General features: G+C 35.3%; 2 long non-coding RNA genes across 2 annotated transcripts; both read left to right on the forward strand.

Moving 5' to 3' along the window:
* The first annotated feature begins 3,460 nt into the window (after positions 1-3,460).
* On the forward strand, positions 3,461-9,603 carry LOC143854475 (uncharacterized). The gene is made up of 3 exons (XR_013237526.1): positions 3,461-3,613; positions 4,253-4,336; positions 9,256-9,603. It is a non-coding gene; the product is annotated as an uncharacterized LOC143854475 (long non-coding RNA).
* Positions 9,604-10,649: 1,046 nt separating this feature from the next.
* On the forward strand, positions 10,650-11,672 carry LOC143862284 (uncharacterized). Its single transcript, XR_013240246.1, has 2 exons — positions 10,650-10,971; positions 11,509-11,672. It is a non-coding gene; the product is annotated as an uncharacterized LOC143862284 (long non-coding RNA).
* Positions 11,673-13,017: the final 1,345 nt, after the last annotated feature.

Raw genomic sequence — 13,017 nt, forward strand, 5'->3', positions numbered from 1 at the left:
AAAAAGCTGTGTTAAAAATATATGGATTTTGGTGGGGTTGTGTGCTAGTTTTAGGAATGGAAAAGTTGGCGGAGAATTAAGGGTGGAATATGGGGCTGGGTTATACGACTGACTTTTGCAAGGGAAGGGCTAAGGAACACGGAAGAGGGCTGACATGGGTAAGCAAAAATCATCGAATAGGGAGGTGGTATCTTGCGGCAATCATCAGGATTGCTTCGGATGGCAATATGCGGCTGTTATTTTTTTTCTTAGAAATCTAACAGGGGTGGTATTTGAGAGATGGTTTAAAGAAGAACAAGGTGGCCGGCTAAAAAGGTCAAAGAGGTCTCAGGTTGAAATTTAAGGGCTGTTGTTGGGCCTACGGGTAAAAAGAGAACAGGAAAACAGGGTGTCAACGGATGGTGATTGGATTTGACGCAGGCCGGGAATTGGAGGGGGGGTTCGCATGTAGTTGGGATTTTTATTTTATTTTGTTGGTTGGTGGTAGAGATCTCAGATGGTATCAGAAACCTGGATTGTAGCCATTCTCCTCTCAAGGAACCAAACTTGTTAGAGGTTCTTTCTCTGTCGCAGCTTGGCATTTCTCCTTGCCGTCCAAGGATTCAAAAGGATTGCTGGATTCAATGGAAGAGACCCCCTAAAGGAACTCCTAAGCTCAACATAGATGGAGCTTCGAAGGGAACCCTGGAGAAGCAGGTGGAGGAGGAGTTATTCGAAATGAAAAATCAACGGTTATCTTAGCTTTCTCTCTTTACTACGAGAAAGGCACTAACATGGTTGCGGAATCTCGTGTGCTCTTGGACGAGCTCCGCTGTTGCAAGGCCTTTAATATGAGCAAGATGATCGTGGAATCAGATAGCAAAGTTCTAATCAATTTCATCGACGGGAAATGGCAAATCCCTTTGGCAATCCAATATCTTTGGAAAGAGATTCAACCACTCCTTTGCATTTCTCCCACTAGCAATCACCATTTCAGAGAGGGAAACTCAGTTGCAGATGCCCTTACAAACTTTGGCTGCTCATCAAGATCCAATTTGTTCTATCCCTTCTGGGCCCGAACCTGGGTAAAGACAAGGAAAACTTGCTTGGGCGGGAAATCCGCATCATAAATCTAAGCCTCCTTGATGGTGTTTGCTCGCAGACGCAAGGCAGATCAAACGTGGAATCGCACCCGAAGCGTACAATCCGATAATTGCCCTAGAATCCACTAGGAATAAGAAGAACCCTAGAATCCACTAGAAAAGGGGATAAGAGAGATATAGAGACAAAAGTCTTTGATATTATTCCATTGTTAATTGATTATTTTCATATACAAGCCCTCATATTTATAAGAAAATAAGAAACTAAATCCTATTATATAAAAAAATATCTCTTTCCCACCCAAGAGACGAACAAAACAGGAAGCTAATCCTAGTGGAAAGAATAGAAAGAAATATGATAATCTACTTAGGATATAAAATCAAAATATAATAATTAAGAAACTTATCACCTACTTTCTAAAAGGATAAAACCAAAATACTTAGTAATCTGGTGTCCTACGTCAACATATAATTAGGGAAATGATAAATGCGCCTCTTTTCATTACTAGGGACACCCATCTACAGTTTCTCTACGACTGCAAAGGGGCTGATGTACTTCACATGTCAAGGAATGAACTGACATGATTGCCACGTACAATGCAGCTGGGTGTCCCAAGTAATGAAAAGGCGAACATTTATCATTTCCCTATAATTATTATGACTACAGATCACTAATTACAATATCAATGATAATCCAATAAATTTAATTCTTATATTACGGTCAAAGTTCTCAATAAATCCATAACTCTCAGATTACTCATCAATAAATAAATCAAATTAAGCCTCCCAAATAAGGAGTTTACAATCTTCACAAGTTATCAATTAATTAATAAAGAGCGATAATAAACTAAGGGCCCATTTGGATGCGGAGAAGATTTTGATTTGGAATTCTCACATTTGCAGCCCTTTTTGAGTTGACATTTGGATCCAGATCAAATCCTTGAATTTCCAATTCAGCCACCAACAATGAAAAAAATCAGATTTCCAATAAGCTGTGGAAATAAGTAATTGGAAATCCACAAATCTGGCAGTTTCCTTCACCCTCTTGGCTCCTCAACCTCTCTCCGCTGTAGTATGAAGTACCCCCTTCCCTCCCTCTCTCTCCCTCAGCATGAGCTGGTAGATCTATTCATTTTGTACTTAAAACTCAATTCCAAATCCAAATACAAAATATGAGAAATCCAAACGGGCCCTAAGTGTTTTCATCTTCCAAAAAATCTCTTCCATGTATTTGTGCTAGTCTCGGAGTGAACTGACAAATTAACTCGTCTGATCATCCAAACCAAGATAAATGTAGAGTGAGCTAGACAACCAAAAATGTAATCATCAACAATAACTAGTCGGATCAAGCATATGCAATGAAATAATTCAGAACTGAAATTTCCAAAATGTAAATAACCGCTATATATAAACTTATAAAATGATAAAAATTCCAAAATCAATTCTCTTAAAGTTTTGCAAACTCTATTTGTATAAAACAATTCTTAAATTTAAAATATTTTTTAAAAGCTACAGCCTTCGCGGCTACTGCCATACTTGTCCCTATGAAAAGGGCGCAATATAGTAAAACCACAATTGACCCCTATTGCAGGGCTCAGTAAAATCATACAGAATAGAGTATATCCAGTGTTTAATAATTTCATAGTATAAAATCACAATGAGTAATATGTTCAATATCTAGAGTCAGTACATCTAGCATTGCAATCAAAGCAATTTTTAATAATACATGTCAAATAATTACTTGCACACTTGATTCGTATAATTAATTCAAAACTACTTTCATTTATCAAATAAGATTCAATAGCAGGTTCCCTTTTTAAAGCTATTTAAACATTAAATGAGATTCCCTAGCAAACTCAATTTTCAAAACAATCTCCATATAAAAAAGAACGATCTTCACATAAACCAGATGTTGAAGTTATTGGGTATAAAACAATTTCATTTGTCAACAAGATTCAATAGTAGAATAATTTTTCTAAACTATTTTAATATAAAAATTATTTTTAGAAAATATCATGTTGAAATACACTAGAGAAAGTGAAAACCCACTTCAACAAAGTCCCTTTGAAAATCCATTTTTGCAAAATCCAGATTCGAGAGCCCTAAAAAGATGAAGATGGATCTTTTCCAAGGACAATCCCATAGACAAAACATCGAGCCTTGCACACTTCTATATCTACTGTAGTAAGCCGGAAGGATTTTTTACTGTTCCCCCGCTACGTGTCGTCGTCCCTTACTCCCCCAGCCTCTTTTTTTGGACTTCTTTCCGGTTGAAACCTCCAACAAATTCTAATTTCCTTCTTTACCACGTGAAAAGAGAAACGATAAGAATTTTTGAATTATTTGAAAACTCTGTGGATTTAACACGTAGGGTAGTTCCACTCCATCCACGTGTATTCTTTTCCGCGTGTCCACTGATCTGCTCTCTTCCTCCCGTGTCGGTCTTTCTCCTTCGATCAAAAACCTCATGCTCTCTCACGCAAAAGTAGAAATTTCAGCTAGAAAATCCCTCCCTGACCACCTTCCCATCTCAGGTAACCCTGTCAGTTTTTCACAATCTCTTCATTTTCCATCTTCCATCTCCCTGCTCCGAGCTAAACCAGAACCCCATCTTCCATCTTCCCATTGCAGGAACCCCTAGAAGAAATTTCACCTAGAAATCTCTTTGTTTTTATGTATTTCTCTGATTTTAGTTGGTCTTCCACTAACCCTTTTGTACCTTCTTATATTCAAGGTTAAAAACCAATTTCTCTTCCCCATGAGATTTCTTCGTCCTGCCACCGCCACGAGTATGGATTTCGGCCCAAAACCCTACCTCTACAAAGGCTGAGCTCCTTCATGTTCAGATGTTTTATCACAAGTCAATTTAAAATGTTTACTACATAGATTTCATTTAATCTGGAATGATTGGCTTTTTTTCTCCTTTCATTTTTATCCACAAATTTCTAGATTCCCTTTAATCTAGAATGATTGGGGTTTCTCATGCCTCCAATTACAGTAGTTGTAACTCCTCAACAGTTGCATATTGTCTTATCCTAAGGAAAATTTCCACACTGTCTTGAAAAATTCCTGAGAACAAGAACTTTCATCATGATTTTGTTGGCTCTTACTATCCATTTTATAATCTCCATTTATTTGTTTGAACTATTTGTGAATGGCTTTTGTGTTTGTAGGTAATTGAGCAAGTGCTTGATAGATTTGGGAGGAACATCATCTTCTTCGGTAGAATGAAAGACCTTTGGGGTACACAGAGATCAGTAAGCAATGTTGGCTTACTTGAAATTCTTATATAATGAGAATACTCTATTTTTCACTGATGATGACTGTTTGTTACTAAGCCTAAAATTGTGGGTATCTTCAAATGCTTTCTCTGATTTTTTACATTGGATGGATCAGTCCTTTATATCCTTTATATCTATACCTGTATAGCTAATGGGGTTTTACTCCTCAGAGATTACTTGGCAACCTCTCCTTCCAAGATGATTTGCACTTTTCATTGACAATTTTTATTGGTGATGTTTTCATGTTCTTCTACACAAAGGTGCTTCTAAATGCTAGAGCCTGGGTTGCTTTCTATAGGAAATCACATTTTAGCTGGTTTATTTTGTTTTTTCTATTTACAATTTGAGTTTCATCCACATTTATTAAATCCCATTTGGTTTCTTTTTTCTTTAGCAATAGACTTTTGTTATTCATTTAAATAAATAAAAAAGTCGACAACATGTTACTTTCATTCATAATGTCAAAGAATAAAAAGGTACTCTCTCACTCTGTTTTCTTCATTATTTCAATTGTGTTTCTTAAAATTTGTCTTCCATTTGTAATGCGAATTAATTGAAGTCAATGTTGTACCTTGGATGTTGAATTTCAATTGCTTTTGCTTTGTACAGACATCTAGATATGCTTTGCACAATCATAATAAGGTGGTTTACTTAAGGATTGGTTGTTTAAGTTGTCCATGTTAGATTTAACAGTTTAAAGAGACGACTACTGATTCAGATCATTTAGGAAACAATATGTTTCTTCAAATCATTTTCAGAGAAGGAAAATACTATTGTTCCACCATCCCACCAAACACATAGCACAAAAGAGAGATTTGTTTTCTATTTCTACAAAATGGGTATGTGAGAATTCCCATTTTCTTTTCAATCATATGTTCTTGGGGATATAAACATATATATACATGCATACATGCTTCCAAGAAAGTTTAAAATCTTGATGAGTATTATAATTTTGATTTTCAGGTACTCTTCAAAAATCAGTGCTTTAACCAATAGGTTTTATGCAGTTAATTTTTTTGTTTCAGAAAAATGTTTTATGCATTTCATAGAATCATTCTTTTCGAAGAAATGCTCTCCAATATACACTAAGACTAGCTCTATGGCTTATGAACATAGATTCCACTTACTATCTTTCCATGGATAGTCTATATGGATGCATGCTCCAATTCTCTTATATTTTGTTTTGAATGAGTGTTTCTTCAGTTATAATCAACCTTAAGGATTTATAGATATGCGCTTAACCAGGGAGCAATTGTCCTTGGTATAGATGTTATTAAAGAGGATAAGCATCTAAACACTTCTATATTGATGGAAAATTCGAATGGCAGGCCTTTAGGTATATAATATACATGTTTAGTACTTCATATTAGAATAATTATTTGTTTTTGATCATCAACAATTTATTTTGGGACATCAACAATTTATTTATTTATTTATGCTCTTTGCACTCTGTTTTGTTCAGTCCATGATTTGATGGTTCAATTTGTACTTCCCTGAGATAATGTAGCATGGTGCTTTCTCTTTCTTGAACCCTAATGGTTTGAATTAATGATGCGGTTCTTCTTCTGTGTTATTCCAAGGTTCCATGGTCTAAATGGATTAGGGTCATTTTTTGTTTGCTTTTAGATTTATTATTCTTAGTTATCTTTGCGGGTTTCATTTGGAGTTTTCACTTCTTTAATTTTATTAGAATGGATTACGGCCATTTTTGGTTTATTGTTGCACTTTGTCATGGGAATTAACTAACTTATTTTGCCAAGACATCAGATTCGTTTTACTTTTCCGTCCACTTAATTATTTGGTTTCATCGGCAACAGAACAAAGTTCAGCAGATTATTCATTTGGGTTTCTTGGGCTGATTTTCTTTGTTTTCCCGTACTTTTTACACAGGCTGTTTTGATTCTGACGTGCGGCCTTTTATATTTGACATCAAGATGAATTGAAGTTATAAATTACCCTACAGATTAAGAGCAATTTTTTGCATCAATTTGATCCACGAGTCACATATTCATGCATTAGGTAAAAAAATTGTTTTCCTTTCTTTCATTTTTGAATTACAACCTTTTTTTATTTTCCTTTCTCCTTCTAATAAAATAAAGAGGAGGGGAATGGATTCACTTTATGCACTTAGTAAACTTGGATGTCCTTAAACTTCTTCTTCTCACTTGACTCAAACCGTATTTTTTTTTTCAGATTGTAATTCATAACCATAAATAGGGGTGTTTCAGAATTGATTTGGTAGTGGATGATATTTTTTTTTAGAAAATCCGATAATGTAAATGTTCTTCCTTTTTTAAACAACAAACAGTTGTTGGTTTGAAGTTTGAAGTTTGAAATGTGGAATGATTTGTGTTTTGAGTCTTCTTTCCTTACTGAATCTTCTTGGTTCAAGTTAGTTTGGTATATTGCATCTTATCTTTTATTAGGCCTGTTATTGATCACCATGGGAAGAGCATCTTTACGTAACTGATATTAAGAGTTGTTCCATGATAATGTCTTTGCGTGAATGTATAAACAGTAATGCACTCTTCTGAAACTGAACTAAGTTCCAAAAACCATTTGCTTCACCATTCAATGTGCAAGTTCAAATACTCATTTGCTTCACCATTGGATGCTATAAATTTAGTGTTCTTTGAACTAAAATTGCCCATGTCCCATCCAAAATTGACAAACTGGGTTTTGGTTTTTACTTATGCTGTGAGACATTTCTCACATTCTGGGTATGCAAGTGAGAAGTATCTCAATTTTGATTTTCTTTTTTATTTCATCCAACTGCCACTCTTCTTTTTCTCTGACTTCACTGATGTGATTGCTCCTCTCCCATACGTTCCATTTAGATTTTAGACTGTACCAACACCTCCATCAGGTAGTGTTCTTGATGGACAGTACCAACACCTCCATCATCGATGATTTTTGTCGTTTGAGAGCTATTTTGATAGGCTGTTATTGATAAAATACCCGGAACCTTTTCAAATACACATTTTATATACTCGATTTTCAAAGGCTGGTCATAGATTACTACGAGTAGAGTGGGTTTTGTCGAGTCCAAACAAGTTGATCTGGTCAATAGCGGGATATGGAAAGTGTACTCTTGATTTTTTTTTCAGGCATATGGAACGTATTTAGCTATGCTAAGTCTTTCTTGGTGTTTGGCTTTGATTACTCTTGCTGGTTAAGGATGTCAAATGTTTGAGGTACTCAATTCTATCCCTATGGTCTGGCTTAACCTTCTATTGGCTTTGTGCCATTTGAATGCTCACAGTAAGAAAATAAAACTACCCATCACGTACGATTTCCTATATACAAAGTTCACTCTATTAGAATTAGCGTGATCTTGGGTTTGTACCACATCAGTTCATGTTTTAATTAGAGGGACCTTCAATTTATAATGATATCCCTCTAAATATTCCATAATCTTTGCACACCCCCATCTGCTTCGTCATGTGGAAATTTTATTTGGGTTAGTCATACTTTGGTTGCTAGGCATATATTTATGTTTTGTATTTTTTGCAAATGAGTCACGGGTTTAATTTCTTTAATCTGAAAATCTTATACTCCTGGAGTTCAGGAAGGGCATGAATACCATTTGTAAATGATTTTCTTTTCCAAAAATTTCTTATCTTTCAATTGTTTGTTTTACATGTCTATTTGCAAATTGTTTCTTTATTTCTATTTATTTTACCAAAGTAACAAGGAAGTAATCTCTCCCTGTTTTTTTATGGTTTGCTTCTTAAAATTTAGGCCACTTTTACATGTCTACATGCAAAGTATGTCTTTGTTTTTTTATCGACCTATCGGGCTTTTCAATTATACTGAATCTTTTTCCGTCGTCACACATGCTTTCTCATTATATGAATTTCTACAGCTTAAAAAATTTAAAAATACAAATGTTACTTTCCTCTTCAGCCCATTCCTATTTGCAGAAACAAGAGAGCTACTTCAAATTATTGGAAATGTTTCTATCAAGTTACCGCAAGATTACTACTTTCTTATTGTAATAAAAGATCAGCACCATATACTTGAGGTGTCCGCATCAGTGACCAATGTCGATGTAGAAATATTGTGGGTGATTGTCATATACTTTTGGCATCTCCAAATTCTTTTCTTATTTACGTTCCCTACACAGTGTTGCTAGCTCTGTGCTGATAGATACAATTGATTTTTCTTTCGACAAATTTGTAGTTGGTCTTTGTCTGATTGCCATTTTCTATTTCTTACTACATTAAATTGCAAATTGAAGCTTTGTACTAAGTTTATGCAATCATATAATATCCAGTCATCTATTACATGAATAACCTTTTAGTTTTAAGCAGTACAAACTCTTTCTTACCCTGGCAACTTACTACGAAATTTTATCTTAGTACATGTTGTGATCAAAAGATAGCTTCCATTTCTTAATTTGACCTTTATTTCTCATAAATGCTTGGGGGTTCAACATCAATTTTAATCAAGTTCTTATGCATGCCATAGAAATGTGGCATGCTGGCTGCAGAATCCTCCCTCAAATGAAGCTACCAAGTTTCTTTTTCTTCTTATTTGACTAGGGGATTGAGTTTTGTTTGGTACCAACTACCGTTGCAGATCAGGCAATCAATGTGATGTGTCTTTGTGAAGGCTTTGTTTGGTACTTACCCTGGTCTATTTTACATAAATGCTTCAGTTGGACCTGTGGTCCTGTATCATATACATATCTCATTCAATATAATTACAGCACTTCCCTGATATGATTATTAAGGTCATATCTCATCGCTAATATTTTATTTTTGTAAAAAAAATCTCATCACTTTTCCTTCTCCCCGACATAATTGCGAGTACATGGACTTAATTTATTTATATTTTCACTGTTTCTACCATACTTTTGTGAAGACTATTTAACATTATAATTTGATGGCCAGGTCTCTGTTGATGTTTTCCAAGGAATCACTAATGAAGATGTTGCCGAAGTTGTTATATTCAATGAACATCTATTAGTTTGATCACAATCCGGCACATGCAGAGGAGATGGCACTTGGAAGCAAGTAGGCACTTTAATTAGCTTCAGATGGAAAAGTGAGGAAGATAATTACACTGCTAATGGTTTCATCTTGCAGTATCTTTGTGTTTTAGTAAATTCTTTATTCTTAGTTTCACCAATTGGATATGGTTTCCTTCTCTCCTTTAGTGTTGAGATACACTACTTCAGTATAGGTTATTCCAATGTAGTTTCTGACCGATTAAATTAATCCAACTTATCATTTCAATTCTCTCTCTTGCCTTTTGAACCCGCATATCCAATAGTTCGAAACTGAGACTACACTTTACACATGAGTAATCAAATATATCAGCAATTTATGCTATACTTTTTAAATCATGTTAGGCATCTTTTTATTATTCATTTAATTTTTCTTCGTTGAGAAAAGGAAAGGATTTTTTGAATTATTTGTAAATTCTATGAGAATTACACATCACTTTTTTTGACTTTTTTTAACAAAGGCACCCATTTAACCCACATATTTTCAATCCTACCCCCTCCTTTATGCTTTTTAACAAAGGCACCCATTAAAGCCACATAATTTCTCCTTTATGCTTTTTTAATAAAAAACCTATAGGGTGATCTTAACCATCCGATTTAAGAGGAACAACATATTATGGAAACCTCTATAGATTGGAGGGCTAGGAGCAGCCTATGGAAATGATTTTTGGGGCACAACCTATTTATGTTTTCTTCCATCACATGGACGGTTTGGGTCAACCTATGATGTGGTCCGTACAGTTCTTTGTCGGCCCGTGCATCGCACGGGATTTTTTACTAGTATATATATATATATATATATATATGAGAAAACATTTCCTACACACTTGTGTAGGTAAGTTACCTACACACTAGCTTAAAATACAGTGGGGGCCCACATTGTTTGGGTGATCCAAACCATTCATTTGAATGGTCCTCATAGAGATAGGGTGTCCACAAAAAATCAGATCCATAGGATCATCCCAACCCTACGATTTGTGGAGGTAAAATGGACGTGTATAAACCTTCACAAATTAGTCCATTTTTTGCCTCCATAGTTTGAATGGTTGGGATGATCCTATGGATCTGATTTTTTGTGGACACCCTATCTATGTGAGGACCATTCAAATGAATGGTTTGGATCACCCAAACAATGTGGGCCCCCACTGTATTTTAAGCTAGTGTGTAGGTAACTTACCTACACAAGTGTGTAGGAAATGTTTTCTCTATATATATATATATATATATATATATATATATATATATATATATATATATAGAGAGAGAGAGAGAGAGAGAGAGAGAGAGAGAGAGAGAGAGAGAGAGAGTGCGGTCAACTGCACGAAGCCTCCATGCAGTTGAAGAGAGTGAAACACCCTCGTTGGTTAATTTAATGGGCCCGGTTGGAAAAAAAAGAAGAGAGAGTTTCTGCGTTATCGAGGGTGCGTCCCCTCGAGAAAACATTTGTAAACTCTAAATCCCTGCCTCTTCTCTCTCTTTCTCTTGGACTGGTTTGTAAAGAAAAAGCTTCCACGATCCGCCACCTTCCACGATCCGTCGGATGAAAAAGCTCGACGGAGAGAGGCCGAAACCTCAACCTCGATGAACGATCTTCTCAAAGGTTAGTGCGTTCTTCACTTATTTCTCTTTTTCTCTTTTTTTTTTTGCCAAAAATCATGAATGATGCAGATTTGGGGTTTAAAGTGGCATGAATGGTGCTGGAATTTTGGGTTTTGCAAAAAAGATTAGGGTTTCTGTTATTAGTTTAAGAAGGAAACCCTAATTTTTTGTTCTTGCAAAAATTAGGGTTTCTGTTCTTGCCAAAAAAAGGAAAAAACCCTAATTTTTTTGCAAAAAATTATGGATTGCAGGAACATAAAAAACCATTCATGATTTTTTTGCAAAAAAAAATAAAGAGTTAGTTATGAATTCTCAAAAAATGTTATGAATTCTGTTATGTTTTTTGCAAAAAAAAAAAAAAGATTTTCTGCAAACACTATTTTTTGAGAATCCATACTTTTTTCTCAAAAGATGTTATAAATTTTGTTAGGAAGATCAGAAATTTGGTGTTTCTGATATGGTTTTTGATCTTCTCTTTGTTTTTTATCTTTTTTTTTTTCCTTCAAAAATTGTGTAATTTTAATCATGAATGGTGCAGATTTGGGGTTTAAAGTGGCATGAATGGTGCAGACCTCTGAGATTATTCACATTAGTGGGAAAAAAGCCTCAACTGAGGACTCATCACTCGTATACTTGTGTGGAATTGGATTTACTTGTGTGGAACTGGATTTACTTGATCAAGAATTCAGTTCTGTAACTAAATTTTCGTTGATAGCATAACACAAGATTTTGTATGGTGTAAGCATACAAAATAAGCTGTGTGGACACAGTATAGGATGATCCAAACCGTCCATGTTACGGGCCATAACATAAGTAAGTTGTGCCCAAAAAAAAGCTATGGGCTATCGTATGGACGGTTTGGATCATCCTATAGTGTTGTCCGTACAGTAAATACTTAAACATGTCTTTAAGCAAATGTAAAACGGCTTCATTAACTGAACATTCTTAATGGTGTAAGTCCTCTTGAACAGCCACACCTTGTTTGATACATCAAACGTCAAAACCTTCAAAAATATGAAGCCGGGCATGAAGAGATTTCCTGCCTAGTGGTCTTTCTATCATTTAATCTTTGGTTGGTGTCATTAATATTGGTCCCGAAAGACTAAGGGAAGACTTTGAAAGCCATTTCCTAAAAATGGCCAATGGTTCTGATAATTAACAGACATAAACTTTATTCAAGGGCTGACATTAAGTACACTGGTATAGATGGTCAAGCCAACACCCAAACAAACAACGAAAAATGCAAGAGATGAAAAATGCAAGAAATCCAAGAGCGATTGAGAGTGATTCAAGAGTAAAAAATGCTCATCCTCCATACAGAAAAGAGATTTTCTTTGGGCCCATAAAAGAAGAGGAACAGATCATAATATACAGCACTTGTAAATGGGAATATGATTCAACACCCTACGATTCCATTTAGTGTTCCCGTTGAGTACCATTAAAAAAAGGGAGTCATCTAGCTACCATTGATGAATTGGTCCAACAATCCCGATCCCTTCCACCCAATTTAGAAAAGTTTAAAAAGAAGAGTTGTTATAAGATGTTTATCCATATTTCTCCAAAGAAAATTATGGGCGTCCAAAGGTACAAGTAGAACAGCTAGTTCAACTACCGAGTTCAAAAACTCCATAAATTAATTCTCCCATATATGCTCTTACCACCCAAATGACCTTCAAAATTCCTGCACTGTTGTTTATGATGGGGGCTGCCTTGGGCATTTATGTTGGACAAATGAATTAGAATTCATCTGAGAATTCATCTGAGATGCTGTTCTCTCTTACAAAAGTGATCTGCGAAAGTTTTCGGATTGACAATTGCAGTGGTGCAGTTGGAGAACAATCTCTTCATATGACACTGCTACTTGCAAATTCTAAACATCATATAGACTATGCATTCAGTGTCAATGATCTGAGAGCATGGCCACGCTCATAATTACTTGGTACATAGCATATTGACAATAACAATTGAAAAGGCAGCACAAGTTCTATCAAAAGACCATTACATATCCCCGTCTTCTATAGCCAATAACAATTAAAATAGTTTGTTT

The sequence above is a fragment of the Tasmannia lanceolata genome, unplaced genomic scaffold, assembly GCF_043159265.1.
Source record: "Tasmannia lanceolata isolate RefF3 unplaced genomic scaffold, GAP_Taslan_0.1 ptg000003l, whole genome shotgun sequence".
In the NCBI taxonomy this organism is placed as follows: domain Eukaryota; kingdom Viridiplantae; phylum Streptophyta; class Magnoliopsida; order Canellales; family Winteraceae; genus Tasmannia; species Tasmannia lanceolata.